Below are 16,874 nucleotides of genomic sequence, written 5' to 3' on the forward strand. Positions count from 1 at the left end.
GTGGCTGGATTTAGGGGCTCATCGGTAGTTAAAGTCAGGTCAGTCTAGCAAGATAGCCTCATACTTTAGGATCCTGGAATCTGTCAGCCATCTGCCCACCTTCTGATTTAAGATCATTCTAACTTGATGGGAAGTTCTAATAGCTAGACTTCCCCCAAAAGTGATTTTCATACTTTCTTCAGTTAGAAGGGCTGTAGTCACCTTGGGTGGCAGGATCTAGGAACTTAGATAGGAAGGCCATGGGTTGATGTTGACCTGCATGTTTTTGGGTTAGCATCCCAAGGGCAACTCCCTTATTTACATTTACAAAGAGGTGAAAAGGCTGTTCAAGAGAGAGCAAGGGTAGCACCGGAGCTGTGTTAAGGGCTTGTTTTAGCTCATCTACTTGTTCTATCTCCTTCGGGGTCCAAAGGAGGGGGTTCTGGTCCCTCCTGGGTCAATTTGAGATATAAAGATTAGTTTTAAGGGCAGATGAGTCTATCCATAACAGGCAGTATCCTACTAAGCCATGGAACTTTCTTAATTCTTGTTTTGTTCCTGTGAGTGGGAGACTAGTGATTCCTTCTATTCTTTCAGGACCAATCCTTCCTTGGCCCTTACTGATTAAATGTCCCAGATATTTTACTTCAGTCTCAGCAAATTTTAACTTACTCTTTGAAATACGAAAATTTATAAAGCTAATTGTTGTGTTGATCACCTCTTCCTGGTTACCCCCTGACATATCTCCAATATGTAAATCATCCATGTATTGGAGGAGGCACCCATAGGGGTCTAACTTGAACTTTCTAAGACTTGTTCTAAAAACTGGCCAAAGAGGTGAGGGAATCAGTAAATCCCTGGGGAAGGATGGTCCATCTGTATTGTTGCTTGTGTCTTGAGTGGGGGTCTTCCCATTCAAAGGCAAATATGTCCTGACTGTATCTAATGAGCAGGCCCAAAATGCACCCTTTAAGTCTATCACACTAAACCCCTTGTGGTCATATGGAATTTTGCTGAGGAGAGTGTAGGGGTTCAGGACTACTGGATGTTTAGTTTGGACTATTTGATTGATGGCTCTGAGGTCTTGAACTAACCGGTAGGACCCATTTGTCTTTTTGACCGGGAAGACTGGGGCATTGAGGGGAGATGTGCAAGGTTCAAGGAGCCCATCTCCTATCAGTCCATCTATAACTGACTTCAAATCTATCCTCCCCTCCATAGGAATAGGGTACTGTTTCCTTCTAACAACCTTCCTGGTCTTTTTAAATTGAACTTTGATAGGTGTAATCTGGAGGCCACCCTTGTTCCCATCTCTAGCCCAGACTATTGGCTTAATTTGCCTCTTGGCCCATGGAGTAAGTACATTTAGGGATGCTTGAATTTTATCCCTTTTTACATGTAAGCCAGCTCCTAATCAGGGCACTAGATCTCTTCCAAACAGACTGGTACCTGCCTCAGGGACCAGGAGAAATTATGTCTTAGCGGTCCTGTCTTGGAAATAAATGTCTGTTTCTTGTAATATTTGAGCCAGAAAGCTTTCTCCCTTTACTCTGGAAACTAGCATTCTCTCTGGGGAATAGATTAAGATTCTGGGCAGAAGACAGAGAGAGGATCTTTAGGTGCCTGAGCCAATCAGGAAAGTAACAACTTTGTGTTGTGGCCCCACTTCCAAATTTATCAAGGACTCTGAGTGGGACCCCTCAAGGTAAAAGAGTCCCTGACTCCCCTATTCTTCATCAAAGGTCATTAAGGGAACAGTTTCCCTATGCTCTCTTTCCCATTCTGAATATTCTCTCCTAAAATGTCCAGTCTCCCCACATTTAAAACATTTATTTTCCCCTCTTCTTTGTTTCATCCTCTGATTCTTCCAGTCTCTTATACCCTAATGTGGGACACCAGGCTAGTCAAGGTCCAATAGGGTACTGGTTTGGCCTTCCCCTATTAACACGCTCAATAGTGGATAACATAATCTTTGCTGCCTTTATTTCCCATTTCTCCCTTCTGGTCAACTGTGCTCTGTCTGTCTATCAGGAGCTCAAGCCCTCTTTTTGCCTTGGAGGTTTCTTGCACTCTGATTCTCTTTTGCTTCGTCCATCTCTGCCCACATCCTTCGTGGGAGCTCGAGGCACCTCTTGGTAACTGGTGGGTTAGTATAAGCTCCTGACCTGGATTAGATTCAAGAATCTAATTCTGCCTTAAATAGTATGAGGTCACCTCGGAACTATGGATCAGGACTCCACTTTCACTACGTGTCATTCACACATTCTTTGATAGAAAAGATCATTTTTCTTACACCCTTTTCCCCATCTGTATTGTTCAACAGTTTCCAGCTTTTGTGAATAACTTTAACAATATGCTATAATAAAAATAACTTAAAACTTAGGAATCCCTTATTTCTGATTTCCATTCAATAGTTTTGGACTACAATTGACCTCAGGTTACTGAAATTTAAAAAATCAAGACCACAGATAAGGGGGATACTGTTGGTGGTAATGAGGAGAAATAGAAATGGGAAGAGCGAGAACCATGAGGATCTGAGAAGCTGATGTGGGCTGTTTCTGCCTGTGGACATCCATTCTCCTTCCTTCAGACAGCAGCAGCTGACTGGGCTGGGCTTTTAGACCTGGGATGGCCTCCTTCCCCTGCTTCTGCTCCCTTTGTTTCTATAGGGAGTGGGTAGAACCTGGCTTTACCTCCAGCTCCAGGACTGGCCAATCAATGTCACATACACCTGGCCATAAGATCAGGTGCATAGGTGGGTAGGCATTGTAACTTGGATCAATGGAAGCTAGTGGAGCTGGCCTCCAGTACTGCTGCTACAAAGAGAAGTTGTTCCTGCTGCAGTTGGGAAGCTAAAATGCCAAGAGACACCAGATGGAGAAAGTTGGCCTAAAAGTGAATCAAGCCGAGAAAAACAGAGCTGAGAGGGAAAGAAAGAAAACTTGTCATAAAGGCAAGACCTAACTGTATACCTCTATGATACAGAAAGCACCACAGTGGGGTGCTGGCAGAGTGAGCATCACCAGGCACTTGTTTCTGAAGACATCATCAAAACTGGTCCCAGTTTGGAAGCATCAGTCACCATTTTTTCCAGTGTATACTGTATAAACCTGTAATAATATTTGCTAAAAGAAAGTAGCTTGTGATATAGTTGCTTCTTAACAAGTGATGTCATTATGAGTACATGATACACCTCATTGCCATCAAAGGGAGTCACAGCTCACTCAGGGCAAGGTCACAAGGTTTCAAAATCACCATTGAAAATCCCTTAGGATGCTGTCATTTTGGAGAAGAGTCAGGTTCTGCTCACTACTTCTTCAGCAAAGTACCAGCTGGAGTGGTTTGTTCCCAAATGCAACCAACATCACTCTGTTTACAACATGAACAGCACCTGGGAACTGAGACTATCTGACTGGGAAGTGAGATCTCTTGATTTCTGATTTCCCTGGACTTCTCAGGGTTCAGTTCCCGGGTAGCACTCAAATATCAATTGCTACGTAAATCCAGCTGCAGAGTAATCTCTAGGTGGACTGTCTTTCCCCAGCACGTTAAAGAAGAGAAAGGGAGCATTTGCAGAAAGCAAACTGTAGGAATTCTAAAACGGTCCTTGAATACTTCCAACGATCAGAGTTTAGCAACTCAAAGGCTTGACTTTTTTCCAAGAAAACAGTGACAAAATCAGCACTTGAGCCATTTCCTCCATAACCATAACAAGCCTTATAAAGTGAGCAGGAAAGGGTACAGTTAAAATATTGACCTTGAGATACACAGGAAGTGAAGGTATTGTGTCCTGTCAAGGAAGAAACTCAATTCAGTTAGCTGGGGTACACACTGACCCCAGAGGAGATAAAGACTTGATATAACTGAGAGGGTAGAGAATGACCCAGAAAACTAGAAACCGCAGTATGGGGTGGACAGTGTGGAGGGAGAGGCAAGAACATGGAATAAAGAATGAGAGTTGTTGAAGACAAATATTCAGTTAACTGGGGCCACATCTGCCATCTGGGAGAATGAGAGCAGAGGAGTATTTAATGCGGCCAACACACATTCTTGACAGATCAGAAATAATCTCCTGGAAGGTATGTGACCCTATTATCTCTTGGTGCTGGGCCTCTCCTCCCTTCAAAAGACAGCAGACTATCAGAATGATGCAGGGCTTGAGTCAGATAAATCTGGATTCAAATCCTGACCCTGTCAACTGGTAGTTGTGTACCCCTGGGGGGAAATTGTTTCACTCTCTTAGCCTCAACTTCCCCAACTTGCTAATGAAGGTGACAGTAATTCTACCTGTCTCAAATTGGTTGTGAGGATGGTGAGAATGGATGAGAATGCCTCGAACACAGAAGGTGGGCAGGAAATATCAACTGCTGCTTTGGCGATACGCTTTCCCATCTTTAATTAGTTATGCAGTTGTCTGGGATGGCTTCTGGATGTCTACAGTATTGATAAGCATCCCCTCCTCTGGGCATCCCACAACTGTATTGAAGTCTGCCATTTTCATCTTATAGGTGTTTGCAGTCAGGAGAAATTAATTCACTTGTGTGTTGGTTACCACAAGCTTCAGAGTCTGACTTAGGAAAGATGGTGACCAAAAGAAGAAAGAAGCATGCAATGTCAATAAGTGAATCTGAGTTTTCACTATCATGAGATCTGATTCAAATGAAACCTCTTAGAATGGCCTGCCTGGATAATCGGGTGGAGGTTTGGATCTTTACATTCCAGGAGAAAGGTTGTAAGAAATGTGCCTTTTGTAATCCCAGCTTTGTGGGAGGCATAGCTAAGAGGATGTAGTGAGGCCAGCCTCAGGCAAAAAGCATAAGACCCTCTTCAAAAATAAGTAAAGCAAACGAAGGGCTGGGGCATTGCTCCTGCTTGGCAAGTATGAGGCCCTGAGACCAAACCCCAGTATCTCAAAATAAATAAATAAATAAATAAATAGAAAAAAATAAACAAGAAAGAATGAAAAGAAAAAAAACAGACCATTCTGAGGACCTCAAATTCACACCGAAAGAAAATATCTGGAATATTTCTGTTTGGGGTCCATCGTACATAACCATATTGAGAAGTGGTTTCTTGTCTTTGCAGTTTTACATTTCTATTAAATGATCAGTTTTCCACATTTTGGCCCCAATTATTCTTGTTTTAGAAGAATAAAGAGACATCCTTTGATGACAAAAATATATATTTTCTGGTGAATACTTAATTAACTGTGGTTTGCCATCATGTAAGGAGATTTAGATTCATGAAATCATCTACCCATCTTTTGGGAAGTAAATTGGTTAAGAAAGTAGGCTCTGGTTATATTCATTAGAGTTGTAAACAACTCTTTTGTTTTATCACTCATAATTAATTTTGTGGTTCAGGTAAACAAAGATTTAAAGCAATGTTTATGAAATGAATTAGCCTCCTTTATTTTATTTAAAGCTCTCCATTGTGAATATACTCAGAGTAATGGAGAGGCAATTTATGAGAAAGCTCTCTGGTGTCCTTGATTCTGGATCCTCTAGAGGATTTATTATTTCAGTTCTGTTCCTCCCTAGGGGCCAGAGGACAGAACATGTGGCTCAAAGACAGCAGGTTTGTCACTTTTCATTTAAAAAGAAAATAGTTGGAGCTGGGGTGTGGATGGACAGTTGAGCACGTGTTCAGTCTGCACAAGGCCCTGGGTTTTATCCCCAAGAAAAAAACAAAACAAAACAGGATTGTTCTTCCAACATCATGTCTGGGATATTGTGGTAAGACTCCACAGTGAGGGAAGGGAGGAGAAAAGCGGGTGCAGCCATAGATCATGGTATTTACTCAGATTTGGTGTGAATGGGATGCCAATGTGATCACATACCTGATTCTCTCACAATCATGCAGCCTGGAATGGGGACTGGGAAACCTGTTTCTGCCTCTGTCCTGCCCTCGGTCCTGAAAAAATTGTATAGTCCCCATGGTCTCCAACTTCCTCAGCAGTTAGATGAGGGAGTTGGAATTGACCAGTTCTAAGGTCTAAGGTCTTCCAGCTATAAAATTCCAAGGTTCTAGATTGCAATTATAAAAGTATTCATTCAGCTTTTTCTTATTTTAACATGTCTTTAGGGGTTAGATATTTGGTTACATACTATTCTTCTTTAAAATGATTTCCCTTTGCCTCTATGGAGCAACTACAGTTTAGGTCTTAAATATCCCCCAAAGTCCCATGTGTTTAAAGGCTTGGTCCCCAGGGTGGTGCTAATGGGAGGTGGTGGAGAATCTTTGGGAAGTGGAGCCAAGTGGAAGGTCTTTAAGTCATTGGGGGCATGCCCTTGAAAAGCATCATGGGACTCCAGTCCCTTCTTGTCTCTTTTTGGCTTCATGGACATAGAAGTGAGTGGTTTTGCTTCACAGTATACTCCCACCACCATGTGCTGCCTCACCACAGATTCAAAGCAATAGGACCAACCAATCATTGACGGGAGCCTCCAAAACTATAAACCTTTCCTGCTTATAAGTTGATTGTCTCAGATATTTTATAATAGTGACAGAAGCCTAACAAAAGAACCATATCATGATCAACAGAAAGAAAGTGTTAATCTAGTTGCTTGAGTGTCCTATCCAATATGGTAGCCATCAGTCACACATGGCTATATACATTTAAACTTTTTCTGCCATAACACTAGCCATATTTCAAGAGCTCCCAGGCCAACTGTGGCTAGTAGCAACTGTACATGACAGCATGAATATGAAACATTTCTATCATTACAGAAATACTAAAATATGATAAAAAGGGACATTTCTGAATGATTGGAATACAACTGGTCAGCTATTACGGAAAATCTCTGAAAAATCTCAGAAGCTGGTAAGTCTCTCTCTTGTCCAGAATCATGAGTCTACACTTCAGTAGATTTGTAATGAAACTTAACGCTTTTTATGGGAGCAACTGGGTTCAGTGGGTAAACTAAGGTATGGCTCTCTACCTGATCCATTCAAACACCTGTCCCAAGAAAAGAGAACTCACTATGAAGATGCATATAGGTCCTAGAGAATTCATGCCATCTTTGGCTTTCAGAGATTCTCAGTGCACATCAAATAGTTTTTATTTCCCTTAAGCAGCCAGTAGTAAAGATGCATGTTCAACTTTCTTTAACTTAGAGTCTAAATCTGATTCATGGCAGGACCCATTCTTTTTGTGTAAATACTGGCTAGCAGGGACAAGGTGTCAGGAACTCATTTTGGGAATCCCAGACTAGGGCACAGGTCTAGAGTCAGATACAGTAGCCCCCTCTTATATGCAGTTTTGCTTTCTTTGGTTTCAGTTACTCAAAGCCAACCATGTACTGAAAATATTTAATGGAAAATTCTAGAAAAAAACAATTTGTAAGTTTTAAATTATATACCATTCTGAATAGCATGATGAAATCTTGTACCATTCTGCTTCATCTGGCTCAGGATATGAATCATTCCTTTGTTCAGTGTATCCACTCTGTAAATGCTACCTGCCTGTAGTCACTTTGTAACCATCTTCATTAGCAGATCAACTGTCCTGGTGTTCCCAGTGCTTGTGTTCAAGTAACTCTTATCTTATTTAATAATGGCCTGAAAACACAAGAACAGTGATCCTGGCACTTCAGATTTATCAAAGAAAAGCCACGAAGTGTTTCCTTTAAGTGAAAATGTGAAAGCTCTCTACTTAATAAGCAAAGAAAATAATCACATGCTGAAGTTGCTAAGATCTGTGGTAAGAATCTTCCATCTGTGAAATTATGAAGGAGGAAAAAGAAATTCATGCTAGATTTGCTGTTGTACCTCAGATTGCAAGTTATGCCACAGTACATGGTTAACTGCTTTATTAAAACAAGAAAGACATTAAGTTATAGGGTTTGGGGCTATCTGCAGTTTCAGGCATGTGCACAGGTCTGGGAACACATGTCTTGCAGATAAGGGGAGACTACTGTACTCTGGGTATGAGTTCTGCTCAGCTATTACTCATGACATAGGGCTCTCCATTGTCTCCCCTTCTTTGCTTCCCTTTCACCTCACTCAGGTCTGGGTTCTGCCATTAGAATTCCGTCAAATGCTGAAAAGAAGGACCTGAGTGCCCTTGATTGTAATGCTTTGGACTGCTCCACTCCTAACCCTGCTTGCCCTTTCTGTGCGCTTGATATCCTCCACGTCTCCCCCTTCCTCATGCTCTTGGATTTCTAAAAACCTTCTCTGCTTCTTTTCCTCTTACCTCTGCACCCCCTTCTCTAGTCCTTTCCCATTTACAAATTAAGTGTTGCTGGTTCTCAAGATCTGCTTTTAGTTTTCTTCTCATCAATTGGCCTGCTTTCCTTCACTGACCATGTTGGTTCCTCAGCCAGCAACAACTATCCATGTGCCTGTGAACCCCCGATCTGTATTTCCAGGCCACATTTCTTTCCTCATGTCCAGACTTAACCTTCCAACCTTTCAACATGAGTGTCTTTTAAATGCTGTAAGCTCAGACATCCCAAAACCAAACAGTACCTGTCTTCTTCCAGTGTTTCTACCTCAGTCAAAGGCTTTCCAGCTCTGATATCCAAATCAGAAACATTAGAGTTTTCTTTAATTCTTCCCTTTCATTTGCATCTCATTTCCAATTTATCACCAATATCCCAAGGACTTTCAGATCAATCACATCCATTACAACGGCCATGTCTTACTTCTGACCCTGGTAACCTCTCACCGTTGATAATAACTGACTGAACTGGTCTTCTGAATCTAGACTTTTACCACTGAAAACCATCTGCCAAAGTTTTCTTTCAGAAACAGAGGTTTCATGGTTTTCTTTTTTTTGCTTAAATATCTCTACTGGGTCTCCTTAGGGGATAGATATCTAACCTGGCTTTCACACCTCAAAATCTACTCCCATCCTCTTTTTCAGCTGGATTTATCCTACTGACATTGGGCTATTTGGAGTTTTCTGAGTATGCCATTTAGTGTAATCAATTTTACACTCTGGGATTCTCTCTCTATCTGCTCACTCCCAGTCCCACCTCTCTCATTTCCTTAATGAGCCCACACTCAACATCCAATGCAAATATCACTCCTTCTATAAGGCTTCCACAATTATCCCAGTCAGCATTAATGATTCTCTCCTCTGTGCTATCACCGCTTTTATAAATACTGCTACTAAGCATATTTTGCATTATTTCATAATTATGTAGAAGTATTTCTCACATGAGATTCTAAACTCCATAATTTTAGGGTCTTTATTTTATTCTATTATCTATCCCCAAGACATACAGTAAGAATTTCTTGAACTGTTGATATATCATGTGACCTTGTTGTAATGGATATTTTTTAAACTTTTGGACTTATCCTTGCTATGGATTTTATGTGGCTCAATTCTCAAGGGTTCATGTGTTAGAAGCTTGGTCCCCAGTGAGAGGTGGAGGGACCTTTAAGAGGAAGGGCCTCCTGGGAAGTAATTAGGTCAATGAAGGCTCTGCCCTTGAAAGGAATTGATGTAGTTCTCATGGAACCCTGGGTATTTCTCAAGAGAGGGTTATTATAAAAATAAGCCTGACCACTCCTCATGCATCGGCTTCCTGTCTCACCTCATGATTGCTTCCTCTTGCATGCACTCCTGCTCCAGTGCCATCCATCATTTGCGATATAGCTAGGAACATTTCACAAGAGTCAGCTCCAAGCTGTTTTGATTTCAGCCTCCTAAATGGTGAGCTAAATAAACTTCTTTCTCTGTAAGTTACCCATCTTCAGGTATTCTGTTATAGCAATGGGAAACTGACTAATACAATCCCCTTCCTAGTTTTTAGGGAGTTCAGCTCCAAGCTGTTTTGATTTCAGCCTCCTAAATGGTGAGCTAAATAAACTTCTTTCTCTGTAAGTTACCCATCTTCAGGTATTCTGTTATAGCAATGGGAAACTGACTAATACAATCCCCTTCCTAGTTTTTAGGGAGTTCACATCATGTGAGTTGTATGAGATACAGATCCAAATTTGCATGCAAAGAGAAGGAAGTGCAGGTCTTTGCTCTCCTTGCCTCCCTGATGACTAGAGTAAGAGCATGACTGAGCGCTATGAATGAGCACACATGCCCTGCATAGGAATCAGCAGAGATGCTACAAAGAGGCAAGGACCACCTGGTATAGAGATAGTAGAAAGCCAGGTCTCTGAGAGGACAGATTCACCTGTGCTGGTTCTCATGTCTCATGACTTGAGCCATGGAGTGAAGTGTGGGAATCAATAAACATGGAGTCTTCATTGGATAGATTTTGGGATACTATTTCTTGTTTGCTCACTATCTTAGAAATTCTCTGAGATTTGTAGTGTCTTCTTTTTAAGTGAGATTACTTTCTGCTTAAATCAAACACAGTAAGTTTCTGCTGCTTACAACTAAGAATGCTCACAGATGGAGAAATTGAAACCAGTGGTAGTTATAAGAAACAGACCTCATAGTAATGAGGGAAATCTGGGATTGGTTATTAGGCCTACCTGGGACAAAAAATGCAGGGAAGGATGTGGCTCTGACAGCTTTTATGGGGCAAGGTGGCAAAAGGTTCATACTGACCCACTGTCTTCCAAAGGAAGTACCATTCACTCATGCCAGGCTTCAGGGCAACCTAGGCCCCTGCCAACAAGAGTATGAAGATCTAAGTGTGGGTGTGTGTTTTTACTGGTAGACAAGTTAAAGAAAGCTCTAATATGTCAATTCTTGGTTCAAAGCATGCCATTAAACTTGGGACTGTTAAGTAAACTCTTATTTCTTGCAGCCATGGGCCTGAGAAAATCAAAGGCTAAACAAAGATCCTGCAAGCCAGTGAATTCACAGTCTACTAAATCTTTTATGTAAAACGTATGGCATCAATTAGGAAAGAGTAAAAGCCTACAAATTAGAATGGGGATTTGGGGGGATCAGGTGAAGTCTGAGTACTAGGATTTCTGGTTGCCCCAAGTCTTCCCTACAGGCCAACAAAGTCCAGCCTCCCTTCCCTGATGCCATTTCTTTCTTGTGGATGACTCCCCCAACTGCTTCATCTAAGAAATCCTCTCACAATCCTCTTAGGCCACTAATTAGCCCCATGAGAAGGGTCAGCTCCCAGAATGTTCTGAAAGGTCAAGTATAACACCAAATCTGAGTGGGAGAGTTACACACAAAGTAAATACTTTATTTTGGCACAAACCTGACAAATACATATGGGGATGTATTCTGAAGAGCCATGTCAGGGTGGGAACAAAATACCTGTAGATTGAGCTGAATTTAGCTGAGAGCCTAGATTTAGGCAGTAGAGAGCAGTTTCAAGTGTTTGTTTGTTTTGTTGAGTGACATCTCCAGTCATTGATAGATAGTCCTTCATGAATGACTTTGAGATGCCAGACATTTGTTGATGAACTGCAGTTGAAGGAATACAAAGACTTGGGGATTGGAAAAAGAATATTGGGAGAGATTTGTTGCAGGTGAGCAAGTGAAACACCTTTCCTTAAATCTTACTGTGTCCTCAGGGAGGGCCCCAGGAAAATACTCCACCAAAGCTTTGAGAAATGCATGGATTAGGCGAGGGATTTTTTTTTTTTTTTGGTATGGCAGCATGGTTGCCATTTTCTGTAGGATGGGTTGCTGATAGCCTTAGCAATCACCAAATCTTGGTGACCAGGAAAACCACTATAGTCTAGTCAAACAGGGAGCTTTGTGGGGGTGAGGAAAGAAATAGAATTTAGACCCAAATCCTCTCCCAGTAGATGCAGCAGAATCCAGATTCTTTCCCCCAGTCACCATATGTGTCAACTCAACTGTGAGTTGAGGCCTCACTTCAGCTCCCCTTTAAATAGGTGGTATAAACACTACTAAGGTTGAAAAACTGAATGGAAGTCCCTTGAAGCATGCGACTTTTAGCAAAATAGTTAATAAAAATATGATCTATGTTCCCTGGGGAATTAAGGAGATAAGTTCTTTTACCAAAGACTTCAAAGATGCGGGCCGCAGAGTACATACATCAACCAGGACTGGTTTCTATTGCTCCTAACTAAGGATATTCACTAATCAAGGAATTGGAAGCAGAAATGGTTATAGGCCACAGACCTAAGGGTGATGAAGAGAAGAGACAGGGTTTGGAGAATAAAGACAGTGGTTTATAATAAAATTACTACCATGGTTGCCATAATTGCCACTGCTGTGCCAGATGCAATCCCTACTGAAATGAAACAACTCAGTTCCTGGCACTTTATATGTAGGTTCTTATCTTATAAATGCTTTATTCCATTCTAATAAGTATACAACATTGGAAGAAATTTGTTTTTGCCTGCCTTTTTCCAAGTACCTCTTCATCATTTTGCTTCGGGGCTCTGCCTAGGACCATTAATCATTTCTCATTTCCAAAAGGCATCACACAGGTCTATTACCTTGAGAACATCATTCTGATGGACTCAGAGAACAGGAGATAAACAGACAGTCCTATGGATGTCTTAGTAAGATACATACAAACTAAAAACATCAGGTATATCTCATGGAAAAAAAAAAAAGGCCAGGTGTTAGCTTTCCATCATTATAAAAATATCTAGGTGAAATCAGCTTACAAAGAGACAAGGTTTATTTTGATTCAGTTTTGGAGATTTCAGTTCATGCTCATAGGGTGGGTCTATTGCTTTTGGGCCTGTGGCGAGACCAAACATCATGGCAAGTGGTAAGTACAGAGCAAAACCACTGGAAAGTGATAAAAGGAAAGGAAAAGACCAAGGTCCCACAATCCCCTTCAAAGGTACACCCTAATGACCTTCAGACCTCCCACCAGGCTCCACCTCCTAAAATTTCCACCACTTCCCAGTAACACCAGAGGCTGGGAACCAAGCCTTTACTGTGAGCCTTAGGGAGACACTTCAGATCCAAGCAATAGCAAGCCATATTAGTAAGATTTCTGGAAGGATAATGGTGCTCTGGGGCATATCTTCTCAAAAATAAAGAAATCTTTGTTGCATCTTGCCACTTCTACAAAAGAAGCACAATGCTTTGTCAATCTTTTTGGGGTTTGGGGCAACTTATGCCACATTTGGTAGTGATGTTCCCTCCTTGTCCCCAGGTAACTAGAAAGGCTGCCAGCTTAAAGTAGACCCACACTAGTCTCCAATTGGCTGGGCCTATGGTAGAAACAACTCATTGCTTGAGTTTTATGACAGTGGATTCAATGGGGCCTCTCATGTGTGTAGCAGATGAGGTCAGCAGATTCCCCAGAATACCACAGCAGAGACCTCAAGGTTTTAGAAACAAAGCCACAAACAAGCTCTTGGCAAGAATTCTTTTTCTTTTGAGAAGGAAGTGCTACTGGACTCTGATGGGTCTAATCACAGAACATCAGATTAAGCTGAACTGTGCATACTGATCTGCCTGCCCATAAATTTCAGCACTCCCAGAAGCACCCATCTTTCAAGCTAAGCAAATCCTGAAGGCATAAGAAAATTGTACGAGATGGCTCAAACTCCCAGTCTGCATCTCCTACTACATTATGACCCTCTCCTCAACCTACACCTTGGCCTCATGGGAGAATCTTCTTGATCGATTGACTGAAAATGGAAAAAAATTGATTGGTGCATATATAACCTTGCACAATATGTAGTGCTAGCTGGAAATAGACTCTGAAAGTTCCACTAAACTCTGAGGTGGCCTCAAAAGATGATTAAAACAAGGAAATCTTACAGGAAAACTTTATGTTTGTTTCCATTCTCCATGTTACCAGGTTGCAAGGACAGTGGTTATTTGCTTGGCCATATGGTAAGGAATTAGTGAAGAGCAAAACTTAAGATTTGGTGATGAGACTAAGGAAAGAATATGATTGACCTCTGGGAATAGACATCAAGGGTGCTATGCAATGCTGACCAGAAGTCCCTGGTGGTGGAGAAAGCTCTCTTTAATAAGGTGGACCAATGGTCTATTCTCTGGGTATTAGTCTCCACTACCCCTAGCAACCCAGTGCCTGCTCAGTAGGTTCATGAAATAAGTGGCCATGGAGGGAGGAAGGGAAGTTATATGTGGGTTCGAAAACATGGACATGTCCTCATCTGGCTGAGTATCCAACTTGCCTGCTGTGGTGACACTGTGAAAGTCACTATTATTTCATACTCAGTAGGAGCAGCCAGCCTCCTGGTATTACACAGGGCCCTGTCCATAATCAGAGGGGTAGTAATTTGTTATCACTGTAACAAACACTCATTATGGACTTGGATTGTATGTGCTTTCCTTCTGCCAAGCTTCTTCTCTCCTGACCCACATGGTCTTAATGAATGCCTTATTGATCATGATGGCATTTCACACTCACAAAACGGCTTCCCACCAAAGCGATTGCCTCCTACCAAAGCGAAAGATAACAGACAACAGGTTGATGCCTGTGAGATTCACCAATCTTACCCTGCAGCCCATTGCTCAGAAGCAGCTGCACTATGTAACAGCAGAATAATTGAATGAAAACTCAGACCTCACAACAGTGGAAAAAAAAAAGCTTGCTTTTAAATTTAACCAAGTGACATTCCCAGTAAACAGCCATTTTGGTCTACACAAATGGCAAGTTCATGCCATTCAACCTAATGGTCTGAGGTATACAGAATGTGCTAGATTTGGCAATGAGTAGGTTTTGCTTTTTCTCTGTGGAAAGGGGTGGCCTTTGGAATGGTATACCTCATGGCCATTTGCAAACATTTTGTTTTCTGGCCCCATATCTCTGGGCTTTGTTTAGAAATTGTAATAAACAAGGAACGAATGCGTCCACCTAGCTGGGCAGCAATGTTTCCATTCTATACAAAGAGGAGACTCACAACTGGGTATTCCACTGCCATCCTGCCATCAGGTGAAGAGACCAAAAAAAAGCAACCATGTGGTGGCAGAGATTTTAGTAGGTTGTGTTATAGGTTTTTACTGAAGCAATTTCTCTCTTACATAGAGGAAGTGGAATTTCTGCCCCACAATGGAACAGAAGGGAGCACACATATGATCTAGGAAGCTCCCTAAGTTGCCTCATAAAACTGCAATGTTCTTGGAATCTGAAGTTGGTCCATTTAAACCTTCTCTTCCCATTTAAAAGAGCTAGATTTGGTTGCTATAACTTGTGGCAGAGTTAGGCTTAGGTCCGTCTCTGTAAGACGGAGGTAAGAAAATTGTCCATCCATAGGGGAACTGTGAAGGACAGCAACTAACATGCTAGGGAGCCCTTAATTTGAGTTCTTCCTCTTACATTTTCTAGCTTGGAGCTCAGGAAGTTACTTGACATTTCCAAGCCTGTTCTCTCCTTTATAAATGGGAATGACAATAACACTCACATCACAGAGCTTTTGTGGGGATTAAACAAGATAATCTGTATGAAATGCCTATAGCAGGGACCAATGACATTAGCTGACATCTATATTTTTCCAGATTTGATGGAAAAATATCTAAAATTATACTAGGTGAATTATTATTTTGGTAGTATCTGTCTCTTTCCTTTCATGTCATCCTTGTTCTTGAGGTTTAACTGGATTTTACCTGTATAAAGGTGAGAGAAAGCCAAGTGTGGTGGTACATGTCTGTAATTCTAGCTACTTGAGAGACTGAGGCAAGAGGATTGCAAATTGAACCCAGTCTGGACAACTTAGTGAGACCCTGCCTCAAAATACATAAACAAACAAACAAATAAATAGGGTCAAGCACAGTTACTCAAGCCTGTAATCCTAGCTATGTGGGAGGCAGAGATTGAGAGGATTGCAGTTCAAGGCCATCTTGGGAAAAAAGTTTGCAAGACCCCACCCCAACCAATAAAACCTGGGTGTGGTGTGGTATGCCTGTCATTCCAGCTACTCAGGAAGCATAAATAGGAGGATCTTGACCCATGCCAACCCAGGCATAAAACAAGACCCTATCTCAAAAATAATCAAAGCAAAAAGGGCTGGGGGTGTGGCTCAAGTGGTAGAGTGCCTGCCTGGCAAGTGAAAGGCCCTGAGTTCAACCCCAGGACTGCCAATGAATAAATAAATGATGGGGTGGAGCTCAGTGGAGAGTGCTTTCCTAGAATGAGTGAGGCTCTGGGTTCAATTCTCAGCACAGCAAAAAGAAATAAATGATACACGGTGGGAAGAAGGACATTTTGAGTGCTGGTGGAAGTGGACTTGGGGTGAGACTTATTATACCTGAGTGCCTCTCACTAGCTGTGCACTGGAAAGAGGAATTTCCTGATCATAACTTGAATTGTTGGACTCCATTTCTTCCAGGTTTTTTCCAGCTCCATCAGATGAGTGCACCAGGCTGCATCTCTTCTAGGCCTCTCTGAGGTATGTTCTTGGATGGGGAAAGCTGAGACATGACAGATAAATAAAATTTTATTCAGATCCTGATATTTCCCAGCAGCAAACCTAATGACATTTCCCCCACAAGTCCTGCACTCAGAAGGACGAGCCCTTGCAAATGACTTACAACATGACAAATGCTTAGAACCACTTCACAACCATATGAGCCTGGACTGCAACAGCACACACTTCCTAGATGTGTGCAGCTCAAAAAATGTCCCAAGTTATTTGTTATCTTAAAAAAAAAAACAGATGTGAGCTGGCACCAGCGGCCCATGCCTATAGTCCTAAATACTCAGGGGCAGAGACCAAGAGGATCACGGTTCAAGCCCAGCCCCAGGAAATAGTTCACATGACACTATCTCAGAAACACCCAACACAAAAAAGGGCTGGCAAAGTGGCTCAGGTGGTAGAGTGCATGAGGCCCTGAGTTCAAACTCCAGCATCACCAAAACAAACAAAAAATCAGGATGTGAATCTGATTTGGAAAAAATAACCCAACCTAGATAGAATAGACTAGACATAAGTAGCTTACCAGGCACATATTAACCAAATAACTTGAGGAGAAGGGAAAAAATTTAGTCTTTTTCAGAATGTTGAGAGATAATTACTCAAGATATGATGTTATGGCTTCAGATACACATATG

Source organism: Castor canadensis, chromosome 3, assembly GCF_047511655.1.
Source record: "Castor canadensis chromosome 3, mCasCan1.hap1v2, whole genome shotgun sequence".
NCBI lineage: Eukaryota > Metazoa > Chordata > Mammalia > Rodentia > Castoridae > Castor > Castor canadensis.